The sequence below is a fragment of the Corvus kubaryi genome, unplaced genomic scaffold (assembly GCF_017639235.1).
Source record: "Corvus kubaryi isolate FWS band 111438036 unplaced genomic scaffold, C.kubaryi_AGA036_p1.0 split3-73, whole genome shotgun sequence".
Taxonomy (NCBI): Eukaryota; Metazoa; Chordata; class Aves; order Passeriformes; family Corvidae; genus Corvus; species Corvus kubaryi.
This window is the reverse complement of record NW_024582091.1, coordinates 12160440-12175598: the sequence shown is the minus strand read 5'-3', so window position 1 is coordinate 12175598 and position 15159 is coordinate 12160440. Positions and strand designations below refer to the sequence as shown.

The following is a 15159-nucleotide window of genomic DNA, read 5'->3' as shown; positions in this document are numbered from 1 at the left end:
TCCTCCCAGGATCTTGCCCACCCCCAGCCCCTTGATGGGGGAAAAGAAAGTTGGAGAAAGAACACTGATGCTGTACCAGCACAGCTCAGCAGTAACCAAAACACTGGTGGGTTATCAACACCTTTCCAGTTATCCATGCAGAGTACAGCCCAGGGAGGGCTGTTCTGGGAAAATGAACTTCAGCTTGCCCAGATCCAATACAGTCATCTTTGAAGCCCTCTGGTGGACCCACACCAGGAGCTCCATGTCTCTCTTGTACTGAGGAGCATACAGTATGCTACACTTGAAAAAAATTATAATACAAACTTTTGTATAATCACAGAATGCAAGATTGAAATATATTGTATTGTTTGTATGTAAAGCATTCAAACCCATTAAAAAAAAGGTAGAATTTTTTTATTTGTGTTTATTTGATTTTGCAATCTGAACAGCACATTGCTATATGGTAATACAGAAATTTATCTACTAGGTTTGAAGAATAAGTACAGTAACTACATGAGATAACTGTAGCAGCCACCTGACATATAACCATGGTAGTATTTGCATTTGCAATTGATACAAACTGTGCTTTTGCTTCCATCTGAATTCATTTTTTGAGCACAGAAGTATCTGAAAGCATGACTTGGATATTCTAAAAGTACAGTAAAATTGTATGTTAATTTTGAAGGATAATGGTAAATAGTTAAGCCATTGGGTAATCATTTGAGAAAATGTTCTAAATCATCTTGTCCATCCCAACAGTGCAGCTTTTCAGTTCCTCCAACTCCTGCAATTAACCTGCCCCTGCTCCCCTTCCACTGGTGAGTTTCTGGACACTGCAAGGTATCATAATCCAGCATGTGAAATTTCTTTTATTTATGAGTTTCATATACTCATCCAAAAAAGCACAAGTATGTAGTTTTACCTCAGTACCTTTGCTGTCATTTGGAATGAAGAATGGCTGTGTATAATTGTTAGCAGTTATTTCAGATAATTCAATTTGTGAAAATGAATATAATTTTCTTTCTGGCTCATGTTCTTGTTCACTGTGTCTCTTTCTTACAGGACTGTTCATTTCTCTAAAGGCAGTTCATTTCTATAACTGAGAGACTTTATAAACAGTCACAGACATAATTTTAATTACTTTAACAACATAAGAACAAGATCAATACATCACAGTAGGCAGAAATGCTATCTAACCTTTGAGCTTGTCTTGACAACATTTAATGTCAGCATGCAGCTGGAGAAGGACCAAGCTCTGGTGCTTTTATTCACTCTTGGCAAATGCTGGAAGAGTCTTAATGAAGGTGAAAGATGTATGTCCTCTAATGCACAGGGCTGAATGCACACCACGATGCCTCACCTTCATAAGCAAACTTCGATGGTTTGTTACGTGATTAATGGTGGTTTTTTTCTCGGAAAAACACTAGTCAAAGAATCCCAGTCATCAGCAACAACAGCACACCAGACCACAGACACTACTCTGCTGAAAAGACACGGCTGGTACTTATGGCAATACCTGTTTTGTGAATCCAAAAGTCAATTCCAAGCCCTTCAGGTCAGGTGTATACTCCACAGATGAGAGCAGGCAGAAACCAAACCTGTGCCTAGGAAGGAAATGGCACTCTCCTATCCCCATGGCTGGAAGATTAGCTACCAGAGTCCAAAACCACTGAAAAAGCTCTGTCCACCCAGTCTTGCAGCTAAGCTGAGAGTTTGGAAGGAGGGAAAGGATAGGAACAAGCAGCACTTCGACAACAAGGAATTGGCCATCTGAACTGAGACAAGGTGCAAAGAAAAGATAGCACAACTTCTTCTCTAGGAACCACAGGGATGCAGCATTTCATGGATATTTGGCCTAAGTCCACCACTCTTTCACCCATATATTACACATTATCCCAACTTTTAGGGGAGCACATAAGTCCCATATCCATTTCCATTTCTTAGTGGAAAAACAGTGCAATGAAACTCCTATTTGCAGATGAATATTTGCTTAAGTATTAAAAAAACCCCACACTCCAAGGTTCAGAATTATATAAAACTACAGGAGGCTTATTTTGTCCCTTTAACAAAATTAATATAATTTGCAGCTCTTGTTGCTCTATGCCAATTTCCAGTTTTTCTATTGCTCAAATAATTTTCCATATCAAAACTAGGGCACACATTGTTACGATGCTAAACATGTCAACGTATTTCTGCAAAATTTACATTTCTAAGGCAAAATGAAGCCTCATAATATCTAAGTTTTTTGCAGAGCAAAAAATGCACTCCAAATCTTTGCAATTATGTACAATATTCCTGAAATACAAATTAATAATTTTTGCAGGTGAGATTTTCTTAAAATTAATTACCAAAATAGTTAGAAAAAAGAAATATGGTTACATTTTTTACCAAGAGGATTTTAATTTCTAGGATTTCTTGAGTTCAGAAAGGATCCTTGCTAACTTGCAAGCCATTGTGTGGAAACCCCAGAGGTACTCTGATGTGATGCTGTACACACTCTCAACCACCTCCCAGATGAAAGAAAGGTCTGTATTTTCTTGTGTATATTCAACTGAGTAATTTGGTCCTGTAATTAGTCAGGGTTCATTTGAATGACAGAAGTAGCCAAAAGGACTGACATTTCCTTGATACTTTATTCTAGCCATTTGGTTTTCACCTCTAACCAGTGACACAGCATGACTCTGATTCCAGGAGAGAAGAGAAGAAAAAAAGCACTTGTCAGTCATTTTGTTAATAATACCCCTGAGCTTTTATACACATTTTTCTACATAAAATTTACCACAACATTTTTATTAGATTATGATTGCTTCCACTGCAGACACTTTTAGCTCTTTTGTGACACTACAGCAAGCTGTGCTGTGTTAGGCTCCTGTTTTAGCAGGGTCATCACCTGAAATCACTTCAGACAGAAATTATTCACTATCTGTTCTCAGTGATTCCAGGTTTTCAAATGTATTTTACTGGCATCATGCTTGTAGTATTCCGAGCAAGTCAAATATGGAAGTGTTTGTTTCTGCTTTTGTAATGCAGAAATATCAGGTTTCACTCACCCTTGCCCAATGCATGTTCAAAGTTTTATACACTTAACAGACAGAAAACTGGTTGCGTATTTGTCAAATCTTTGATGGTTAAAGATTAAATACGTCTTGCAGTCACATAAATCTCCATGTACTCAGTTTTCACATGTAATAATTATGTACAAAATTACCTGCCACCTTCAACATCTGGCTGGAACAAGGATAAAATACTTTACTGAGTGATATCAATTACCCTTAGCTTCTTGCTTAACATGACTTAGCTCTTCCTTAACTCAATAGGGTGGAGACTTGGTGCTTCCGTTAAATAATGTAAAATCCATTCAGGGAGACATTCTGGTTTGTTGACCCATCTTAAATCAGCATATGCCTTCTTTGTTAGACCAGGCTTTGAGTGCAGAACTTGGCAGCTTGAAAAACAAGACAGTGAAGAACCATGTCTACATTAGTTATTAAATACCCGATGTAGTGCAAAGAAGCATTTGCCCAGTGGCTTCAAGACAGGAACTGGGAGAGGAAAAACTACTTAAAAAACACCTACTGGAATGAGAGTTATTTGTCTTCTGCTTTTCATCAACATTTTGTTCTTTCAGGCAATTTTTTAAAAGATGCTGTAAGCTCAAGTGACCTACTGAAAAGTTCTAAACTGCCCTAAGTAGGAAGATTTATTAGGCTCATGATTGACAGATGGTAAAAATTCTCAAAAGGATTTATGGAGCACGAGAGCCTTTGGTCTCCAAGAACTCCTTATATTAGATCTAACATGTCAAGGGTACAAACTGCAAAGAAGGAAAATCTTTGAAGATTTTAATAAAAAGAAAAAAGGTCCTAAATTGGAGCACTGAATGAATGAGTCTGGACAACACTGCAAAACAATGGGGAAAGAAAGACACAGTACACAAAAAGAACTTCTGTACATTGTGCAGTGTTCACTGCTCCAATGTCCAACATGCAACATTTTGCCTTTGCAGATGAATCTGGAGATGTGTTGAAGATACACTCCAAACTTTATCACAGGAAGAGAGATACAGAGACTTTAACATAAGAGTGTGTGTTCCTGGTGTTTCTGGCTCTCTCCAGGAAGTAAATACTTGAGGTTTCCCAGACCTGAAATAGGACATCTAAGTATCCTCTTCACAAAGCAAGTCAGGTCTTTAATACAAAGACTTCGCCCTTTACCCACCTGGTTTTTTTTCATCTCATGTGTATGAAACCTTCAGTTTTCTACTTATCTCAAGCAGATATTTTCAAGCATTTCATCTTTATGGAGGATACAATAATTTCAGAGTATGGGGAATACCTATTTGTTGACTCATGGAAACTATTTCCATCCTCACAGTAAGGAAATTATTAAATGCTGCTACTCCACAATTCATGCATAAGGCTCTCTTCATGTCAGTAATTCTGGTAGAAATCAGATACATTGTAGGTGATCATCTCACCTAACTTCAGTGTTCTAGAAATTATACTTTTATTTGAAAAAATCTTGAATATGACATAGTGCAACTTACCAGCAGTACAGTGTTCTGCAGTCCTCACTAAGTGATTCAAACAAGAAAGGCAAATTTCTTTGGTCTTCTATCAGCAACTGGAAATACCAAACATAAGAATGTGAATCATCTTTTCTCTCTCTTCCTCCACTCTTATCAATGATATATCTTTAGCATTTTGATGCACTTTCATGCAGCAATTTCCTATGGGCCACAAATGAGAGGTCAGAAGTGGTCATCAGCTGTTTGCATCTGCAGCGAATGGATCCTAGCCAACCTCCTGGTACAAAAACCATTAATTCTCAGCAAAGAGTAAATTATAAAATGCCTAGAGAATTACAGAGAGGTGTTACCACTGCTACATTTTCTGCAAGCATTCCACTGATTTCTGTCTTTTTCCTAGCTCTCTCTAGACAAGTAGCATAGAAACTCTTTGTCCAAGAGTAAAGAAAATACATAAACTGAGAACAGGTGGGTTTTTTAAAATGAAAGAGGCAAAATCCCTGCAGATTTTATTTTTTTCTCTGTGTGCTGGTATCAAAGCATAAAAATACAGGCAGAAAAGCTTAATTATGTACGACTGTTTCAATCCCCTTAAAGGTCTTTGTTGCTTCCAAGGCAGTGATTTTTGTTAAAAGCTAGTGACTGAGCTAGAAGCCAAAGGCCATGTAAACTGCTTATCTATTGATTAGTTAGTAGAAAGTGCACAATTGCAAAGACTGAATCGGTTTTGTAAGGAGGCACCTTGAGTTTAACAATAAATGTCAAGTGTAATTTGGGACTAAAAACAAAGAATTGAGTGGCTGCCTTTAGACACAATCTGACAGCTCAAACACATTTGTCAAACCAGAGGGAGCCTAATAAGTTATTCAGGCAAATGTGACATTATCCAGCACAGAAATATGCTGGAAATGGTTCACTTTGTTTCTACATACAAATGTTTTCTGTACTTCACTGATAGTCACTGGCAAATAGTGTGGCAAACCTCTCTTTTATTCATATCTCCTATTTTTTTTATTCTTGAAATTATACTCCATGTTTGGTATGATGAAATCATTCTTTGCAATTGAAATATGCAGAATATTACAGTACTTCTTACTATACAGACAGTTATTGTGTAAAATTACAGCAGCCAAAAGTTAAGGCTTCAATGTGTATCTTACCATCTTTTTTCTTCTAAAGACTTCATTTTTCTTACATATGTTTCAGTTTAATGGCTGATCAAAATAATGATGCTGGTAATTAATTTCAAAGTGCATCTACTCTTCACCTCCTGCCACATACTGTTAATTCACGTGTCTTTCCAGTCATCTCTGTCAAAATAGACAAACATTTACTTTTATTGATAAGTATTATGACACCATATGTGCTATCCCTGTGGTGCTTCTATTCCACAAATCACGTTGGAGCTGTACAACGGGTCTTATCCACTCTTGGAACTCTAAGTTAAGATGTCTGTTGCTTGGGGGGTATGGAAATTGTTGTGACAGTTACAAGGCTAATACCACTTATTACTCAATAGAGTACATAATGTTACATGTTTTGATATGTCATTCTGCACCATTATGTTACAACAAAACCATTGAAAATTTAGGTGATCAGCTTTTGCTTGACCTTGTGCAAACCTCAAACATACATGCCTCGATTTCGTCTCATTAATAAGCACTGCTTATGGCAGTAATTTGGGTGGAAATTATGGCTGTTGCATGGCTGCACTTATTCAGGTTTCTATTGTGAGAAAGAAATGCTTGGGTTTGGTAAGATATTTTACAAATACAAAGCATCATTTTAGATACCTAGAAACCTCCTTGCGATTATTACATGCTGAAGTACCTAATTTTTAATTGCAGCTCTGTACAGTCTTGCTGTATTTCCCTCCATTATGAACTGAGGGATAGCCAACTCAAAATTCCTATTTATCAGCCTGAGGCAAAGCAAGAGGACTTTCACTTCCACAGCATAGATTCACACCTCAAGTTACTTTCAGGTCCTGTGTAGTCCTTTGCTGTTTGCCCTGGTGACACTTCACTTCTCCCTCCCTCCCTCCTACCAGGTGCTTCTGGAACTGCCTGTTCTCCTACTGCAAGGTCCAGGCCTGCATCTCCTGGAGGAGATGGCCAATAGGGTGATGGGAAATAAAGGGGCTGTGGTTGGGCCAGTGCAGGTCAGAAGGCAAAGTGACAGTTTTCTAACATCTGCTACCAAAGCAGCATCCTGCTGCATTGCTTTACAGCTACAAGGTTGAAGTTGAGAAACTGGAACTATGGCCTCGTCCTGCTCCCATGACCAGGACTGCAGAGTGCCTTACAGCTCCAGGCATTTTTCTCTTCTTGTGCCCAGGGGGCTGAAATTCCAGCATCATGAACTTGGTTTGGAAGACATCAAGCACCTCTAGTCCTACCAAGTCATTGAGAGCTGTGACCATTATCCTACCACTCCTCAGATGGCCTAGTTACTACAGATGGGCAAAATAAAAAGTTGGTCTTAAGAGCAAGCATGTTAGGAAGCAGGATTCAGTTCATGTGCTATGACTCCCCATCTCATGCCTCTTTTGCAAGGTCTCGTATTTCTTTCTTATCTTGAGGCTAAAGGCAGAGATTTCAGTAGCAGCAGTAGAAGAAAATGATCTCATGGAGGATTCCAGCTACTAGATTTGTGCAGGCTCAAATCAAGAATTGCTATGGAAAGGCAATACAGCAGCAAGGATAGGTATAATAAAAGATGTTTTCTAGGCTGATATTGATCACCATCATCATTCCTTCTTGCTTTTGTTTCTATTCAAATGAATTCTAGCCATTTCAAGCATATAGACTTGATTTCTCTCTGGATTCATTTCTTCTCCTTCCACTCAGATGGGTTTATTATGCAATAGCAGCGCAATGAGTGCTAGGTGGGAAGTAATGATTCATTTAATTATTTGTTTGGCTTTGATATAATAGCTTTCTAGAATTTGCTTTGGAACATAACATTTCTCAAGAGTGTTAGCAATTATTTTAAGAATGCAATCCAGTGGGTACTCAGATGGGCTGGACTAGTAAAATATGAACAAAAGCTCAGAAACAGTGAACAACCATTTGCATTGTTTAAATATTAAAAAAAGTAAGCAGCTCTTTCTGTCCTTCTCTCACCATGGAAAAAGAAAAATAAAGACCATTATTTATCTAAATTAAAAGCAAAAAAATTCCCAAATACCTCACTCAGTACATACAATTTTAAAATCATAGAATAATTTGAGTTAGAAGTGACCTTTAAAGGTCGTCTAGTTCAATCCCCCTGCAATGAGAAGGGACAAAACAAAAAAGGGGCCTATTTCATATGTCAGCTGTTGATTTCAATGTTAGGGCTGACTTTACCTAGGAAGTTTCAATTACAGTCTTTCTGAGGCAGCAGCAGAAAAGCAGTGTGCCACTCCTGTGCAATTCTGACTAGAACTTCTAGCAGCCTCATAGAAAAGCTAGCAGAAAGGTGATAAAGCCCACTATGTTGGAATCATGAACAAAATGAAAAGCAGAATCTCTCTTACATGTATTTCTAGTCCTTCCAGCAAGAAGCAGGCAACCTCTCAGAATACAAAATGACAGCACTGCTCCTTGCAGAGCCAGCACTGCATCTTTGTGGGGATTATCCCTGGTTACTGTACTCGCTGGGGTGTGAGAAACCCACTTTGGACCCAACTTCTGATTGTTTGCCTGTTTGGCAAGGAGGTCTTGGTCCCACTGTGTCAGATGTGAACACGTTAATATTCAGATGAATGGGCACAAAGTGCCGAGACTGTTTTCAGAGACACTGTCATATGGGGGCTGGGGGGGGGGGGGGGGCCGGTGATAATTATTGTGACAGGAGAACATCACTCTAAAAATGCTCTTCTTAAAACATTTTACTTTGTTCATGATGCTTAACACTTTATTTTCTCTGGAACAGTGGGAATGCCCTCAGATCTCCTCAGAAGGTCCTCACACTCTCTGCTCAAGACAGAAAGCAGACCGTGACCATATACATTAAGCATTATTCAAAATTTAATTGATAAAAAAGATGAATGTGTGGGTTTAGAGACAAAGAAAACATTTTTTTCCCAATAAAATAGCATGGATGATGGAAGCTACAACAATTTAAAACTGGATTAAAAATCAATAAACTTGCAAAATTTTGTGCCAGAGAATAGGTAATAAAAAATGGTAATTTTACTTGATAATATTTTTGGCCAAGTACTAAGTTTTAGAGATATAAGTTTGAAATAGCTTAAAATGGCTTTTAATTTAGAATAAGTCAGAACTACATTCATTACATTTTCTTCAGTACAAGAGATCATTATTTTAAAAAGACTGCAATTGTTTTTCATTATGTGAAGAGAATAAGCTTCAGCAAGTGGAAAAGCTCTTGTGTAGCACAGGTAAAAGTCATAGAAAAATTTTCATACAGGAACCATATAATTGGTATTTGAAAGTAATAAAATAAGAAAGTGAAATTGTAAGAGGGTAAAATCATTCCATTCTCATCTGAAGAAAATAAATGTGTATGGGAAAAACACATGCTGTATCTGTGAGGATAATCTACCGTATTATTCTAGGAGTCAATTCTGTCAAGACCTTGTTATTCACAGTGTAGTACTTTTGTGAACATGAACAGTTTTTGCAGTTCCTGCTTGAAAATCAATGTGGACTTTTACTGCTTCAAGGACACTTCATGAAGCACTGGAAGCAGAGGATCATATCCTTCCTGTTGTGAACAATTTAATGTCTGGCTTCAACAGCAGCAGAGATCCCCACACTGATTAATTTTTTTTCTTTATTCAGTTTTATTCCTTTCTGTGTGTAAACATATTCTGCCATGTAACACTTTTGTATCTATGGTGATACCAGTTTAAGGTGAAAGGAAAAACAAGGTTTGGAGATGGAAGTATTTTTTTTTACAACACCAACTGGCATATTTTTTAAAAGTAAGGGTTTTTCAGCCTCACAGTCCCTCCCTAAGGTCTTCATCACATTACAGCTGTTGCTTGAGTATGTAGTTATTAGTAATTAAAAAAAACCCAAAACCCACAATACAGTCCTTTTTAAATTTCTTCACATTTTACTAATAAAAAGTAAAATATAGTAGTTGAATTAGCAGTATTATCAACATATCACTTTTTAATTAGTTCTTCTCCCAAAGGATCATCCACTAAAACAATTTTAAAAAGAAGAAAAAAATAGGTGAAGCAACCAAGTGTAAACCTTCATAGTCCCTCTAGAGCATAAACTGTGATGTGAACTAAGGTGGACCTTCTCTATAACTATAACAACACATAAAAACTCCAAAATGAAAGCTGAAGTAGTTGGTTCTCTTTGCATGATGATATATTTGTTTAAGATAAGGGTACCACTCAGATTTGTAAAGCTTTTTAAAAAAATTTTAATTCTAAATGATCAATTTTATTTTTTAAACCTCCTATAAAAATATGTTAAAGAGAAACTGTTTTAAATAAATAATTTAAATTAAATTAATAATTTAATTTTCTCCAGGAAAAAAATTTAAAAAAATGCCTAAACCTTTTCATCAATAAAGAAATGTATATTTAACATTTTAACAATGATAAAATGGTTTCACAATGAAATAAATTACAAATTCCTGTCTGCACCTGTTCATTTAAATCATTTTCAGCTAGCAATAGTTTCAATAAGTTCCATGGATCACACAAAGGCAATAACAGTGCTACATGAGACCTATAGACTTCACATGAATAAAACAGATAATATTGAAGAAAATCTGCTGTTGTTTTGCCTACACTTATTTACAAATTCTTCTAGAATTACTTTTAATATAAACAACCCCATTTCCAGACAGACTGAAATCACATCCATCCACAACTACTCTGGCGAGAGCAAAAGGCCACGAAAAGCCTTGGCCAGTCTTAGGCCAGAAATGACTTCTACTTCACACAGATTGGAATAGTATACAACATCTAGCACAGCACTTCTCACTGCAGAACTGCACAGAGCACTGCAACCTGCATGGCTGCCTCTTGAGATGTTACCTAATCAGCCTTCCTTTCTTTAGGCATGAATGTTAAATTATACCCTAGTTCTGAGAAGCAGCTCTGGAAAACGCACACCACTTCCACTCTGGATCTCAAACCGAAAAAACTCGAAAAACCCGTTAAATACGTGCTTGAATGTCCTTATTTTAGGAAGATATTCTAGCAAGTATTTAAGTATGTGCTCAAGATGTTTACAGACAACTAAAGGTTTCAGTATTTTCAGTAGAACAGAGAATACTTGGAGCTGTAATCAACAAGATCTAATCTGAAGTTAGAGGTCCTTCTCAGGACTAGTGGGTAAAATGATATGATAATGATATAACTTTGATATTGAAGACTACTCATCTTTCTTCATTAGACAGCAGGGTCTTCTCTCCCATGATGCTCTGATTCAGGTGTGAAAAGTAGTGATGATGGAGTAAAACCATTCCATCCATTACCTACCTTTCCTCAGTCATAGGAGGTGCCTTGTCAAGAAGGGTAGATAAGACACTTAGCGCTCAGATGGCTAAACTAAGTGAAACTAATTTTTTCCTAAACAATGTGGGAATAATGTACTTTCTATTTTCAGGTTTATCTGTTAAACTGAAAGCCAGAGTAGCCAATCAAAATTCAGAGATTATTCATTATAAACCTTAATTATGCAGCCATGGGGGAGTAAGTATACAAAAGACTTTAAAACACTAATTAACTCTCGGAAGTAAAAAATGAAATGTGACTGAATGCACATTATAATAAATGCAGGATAAATTATGCTGCAGTGACAGCTCAAACAAAAGACTCCTTTTTAAGTTAAAAAAAAAAGGTGATTTCATATTTAAACTGAACTCTCACTTTTTGAATACTATGTTTGCAAAAGGAAATTAATATAGGATATGTAAGCTGCTCGTGAAATGTCCCGAGCTTATCTATTATTTTCTCCAGTTCAACACCTGCAAAATATCATGAATCTTTCATCTGATGAAAGTTTACTCATCTCTTGTTACCAAGAGGGGAAATCTATCTGGAGAATTTCAGGGTTTTCAGCTGCAGTAGAATAGCTCACGCTTATTCTTATTTTCCTATCTACCTACCCTGATTCCCACCCCCAACTGCACCCGAATTTTCCTGGTTTTTAATTTTTTTATTGAAATAAAAGGCATTGCTCTGAACTTCACCTCCAACATTTTGAAAAATTTCCCTTTACAATACCTATCCCACCGTTCATCATCTCCTACTTTCCTATCTCCTGGTTATGGAGGTTTAAGTTTTCATTGTAGCATTCCTGCTTCAATCCATGTACCTATGAACAGCATGCAGGGAAAGAAGCAAGATAAAATACAGCAATTTGGAAATGTTTGTGACTTGAATTGATTTTCAGCACAGGTTTTTAAAAATTCTTATGACTCACAGCAACATCTAAATTCACCGTAAAAAGAAATTTAATTTAACCTACACCACCAAAATTCAAGTCCTAGGAACCACAAAGTGGGAGAAAAATTTACTAGAATGTAGTTTTTTGGATCACATCATTTCCCTATAAAATAGATATGTTCACTTTCTGGAGACCTGTCAATACAAATACTCATGAACACTCAGATTTTATATGATGAACCATAAAGGCACTGGGAAAAAAGATTTTTTTTTTTATTTTATAAGAGAGTTTCATTAGCATACAGTAAATAATATATATATACATGCATTATCAATATGAAAATTCAAGCATATGGAAACGTGTCTCCAGTCATAATTTCAGCCTGTGTTGTATGTGTGTGTGTGTGTATTTTATATATATATATATATGTACTTTGTAATACACATACTGATGTACTCAATGTAAAAAAAGTAGGGCTTTCTGATCAAATACCTCATCACTATAATTTTTTGAGAGGAGCATTATCTGCTTGGGAATTCTGAACAGTCCAGAAAGCATTAAAAATACTTGTACTACAGTATTTTACATGTTTTGGTGGGGAGGTGAGGTAAACCTGTGCTCAAATGCTGGAATATTTTGGAGACAAAATGGTTTATGAAAATTGTTAGGCTTTTCTAACTGGAAAGAGGTTTGAGGAAAAGAAAATTACAGACAATGTAGTTCTGATGTTTCTTACAAAAAAAAAAAATGGCATTCAACTGGTATTTTCCTATCAAAAACAATGCTGCTTACTTTTCCATCTTTCAGACAGTTAAAGAATAAGAAGCTGAGTTGTATGGCCCTGCTGGATATCCAGGACATTATATTTTCAAGAGAGATGAAGTCCACATTTTTTGCCCTGCAGAGTTATTAAATAGGTTTTAAACCACTCCCTGTGCATGACTGGACAATGTCCCCCTGTACTCAGACCAGCTTGTTTTAGAGGTAAAATTCCTTAGCTGAAGAACAGTCAGTTTCATTTTTGAAAGATAAGGCAGCTATTTAAAGCTGCTTAGAGGCTTGGAGCATTAAATTTTTTCTAACCAAGATAGGTTCATAGACAGAAGAATGATGAAGTAGATAACATATTAGAGGCATAACAATAGCAGTTAATGATCTGATCCTGCAATTCATGACATATTTATTACTTTGCCAATAGTCACTGTCTCTGTGATAGACAGAAGTAGTCGATCAGGCCAGAATCATAACAAGATGTTAATCTGCATTTAGGGATTATTTTAATGAACAGTCTTAAGATAAAAACACCAAAAATGTGGTTGAACCACCATGTAACAAACATAGTCTGACAAGTCTAAAAAGAACTAATGAGCTGATCCTGTTAGCACAGGAAAAGTCAGTCTGGATACCTGATATTCCTATTTGTAGTTTTTAAAAAAACACGTATTAACCCTTGCTGGACACCAGGTGCCCAGCGGAGCAGCATTATGCCTCCCATTCTCAGCTGGTCAGAGGAGAGAAAATACAACAAAAGGCTTGTGGGTTGAAATAAGGACAGAAAGATCACTCCAGTTACTGTCACAGGTAAAACAGACTGGACTTGGGGAAAAATTAATTTATTACCATTCAAATCAGAGTAGGATAATGAGAAATAAAACCAAACCTCAAAACACCATCTCCCCACCCCTCCCTTCTTCCCAGGCTCAACTTCACTCCTGATTTTTTCTACCTCTTCCCCACCAGCAGCACAGGACGTATGGGAAATAGCTGCTGTGGTCAGTTTATCAGATGGTCTCTTCCACTCCTCACACTCTTCTCCTGCTCCACTGTGGATCCCTTCCACAGGGTGCAGTCCCTGAGGAACAAACTGCTCCAGTGTGGGTCCCCCGTGGGGTCACAAGTCCTGCCAGCAAACCTGGTCCAGTTTGGGCTCCTCTCTCCATGAGTCCACAGGTCCTGCCAGGACCCTGCTCCAGTGCAGGCTTCCCACATGGTCACAGCATTTTTGGGCATCCAGATGCTCTAGGATGAGACCCTCCAGGGGCTGCAGGTCAATCTCTGCTCCACTGTGGATGCCCATGGGCTGCAGGGGCACAGCTGCCTCACCATTATCTTCCCCATGGGCTGCCAAGGAATCTCTGCTCTGACACCTGAAGCATCTCCTTCCCTTCCTTCTTCACTGACTTGGGTGTCTGCAGGGCTGTTCCTCTCACATGGTCTCTCTCCTCTGTCTTCTTCTTAAATCTGTTATACCAGAGGCTCTACCACCTTGGCCAGCGGCTTGTCTTAGAGACAGCTGCCACTGGCTCCATCAAGCATGGGGGAAGCTTCTGGCAGATTCTTCTCTACAGAGGAGCCATCCCTGTAGTGCCCCACTACCAAAAACATGCCACACAAACCCAATACACACACAGAGGCTCATTTCTCCTGCTGAAATAAAGACCAGGCAAACCCTACAGTCTTAGTTGATAACATATTCATTATTGGAAATCCTGATCAGGAAACTAAAAAGGGAATGAAGTCAGCATGTGAAAGAGAAGATAAGATATGGCAAATCATAAATAAAATAGAAAAAAAAAAAAAGAAAAACATAACGATGTTGACAGGCTTTTTAAAATTTCCTTCAAACCTTCCTCCATCTTCTTTTGTATTATTAATTAAAAATACAGTAAGCTTAATCCTATAATTCTGAAGTACTCCAAAAATCTCTTCCCATATATCTGTGCCCATTTTTGCTTCATAAAAGATCAGTAAAGAAGGAAAACACGGGGGCCTTGGGAAAAGAGAAGCACAAGAGATGCCTCTCACAGTGCTAAAAAAGCTGCTAGGAATAAGGCAGTGAAGAGAGTAGACAGGAGTCAGCTGGGGAAAATAAAGGCCAGCTACAACCTGTAAGAGCAGAAAATAGAGGCTATAGACTTAGGGCAGATGTCATCTAAAAACATTGAAAATAAGCATTCTGTTGGCAGGAATTGAGCTTGAATTTCAGTTCCTTTCTGAGAGCTCCATTTTCCTTCCCTGACCCCTATTGTGGTACTGCAGGAGCTATAAAAAAATGCTAATGTCTTTTGAGTAGTACAGCAAAATTCAAGCTTAAGTTTGTTCCAATGATTTTAATTGTTTTACTTGCTTTATGTCTATATGCATAGTTTCTGCTGATGCACAACCTCAATTGATATTCACCATGCATGTCTCTAAACAGATTTATATTTAACATTTCTTATTTAACAGAAACACAGGCAGTAACACAGTTCGGTTACAATACAGTAACACAGTTTACTTGAA

General features: G+C 37.4%; 1 long non-coding RNA gene across 5 annotated transcripts in view; it reads right to left on the bottom strand.

Moving 5' to 3' along the window:
- LOC121659229 overlaps window positions 1-15159 on the bottom strand; it is an 86306-nt gene that overhangs the window by 17818 nt on the left and 53329 nt on the right. For 4 of the 5 annotated variants that reach the window (XR_006014215.1, XR_006014218.1, XR_006014217.1 and 1 more), the window contains 3 exons: window positions 5671-5820; window positions 4529-4605; window positions 2921-3427 (listed from right to left, as the gene is read on the bottom strand). This is a non-coding gene — a long non-coding RNA (uncharacterized LOC121659229). Of the gene's footprint in view, window positions 1-2920; window positions 3428-4528; window positions 4606-5670; window positions 5821-15159 lie in introns of those variants that run through there. The other variant, XR_006014220.1, reaches the window with a different exon arrangement.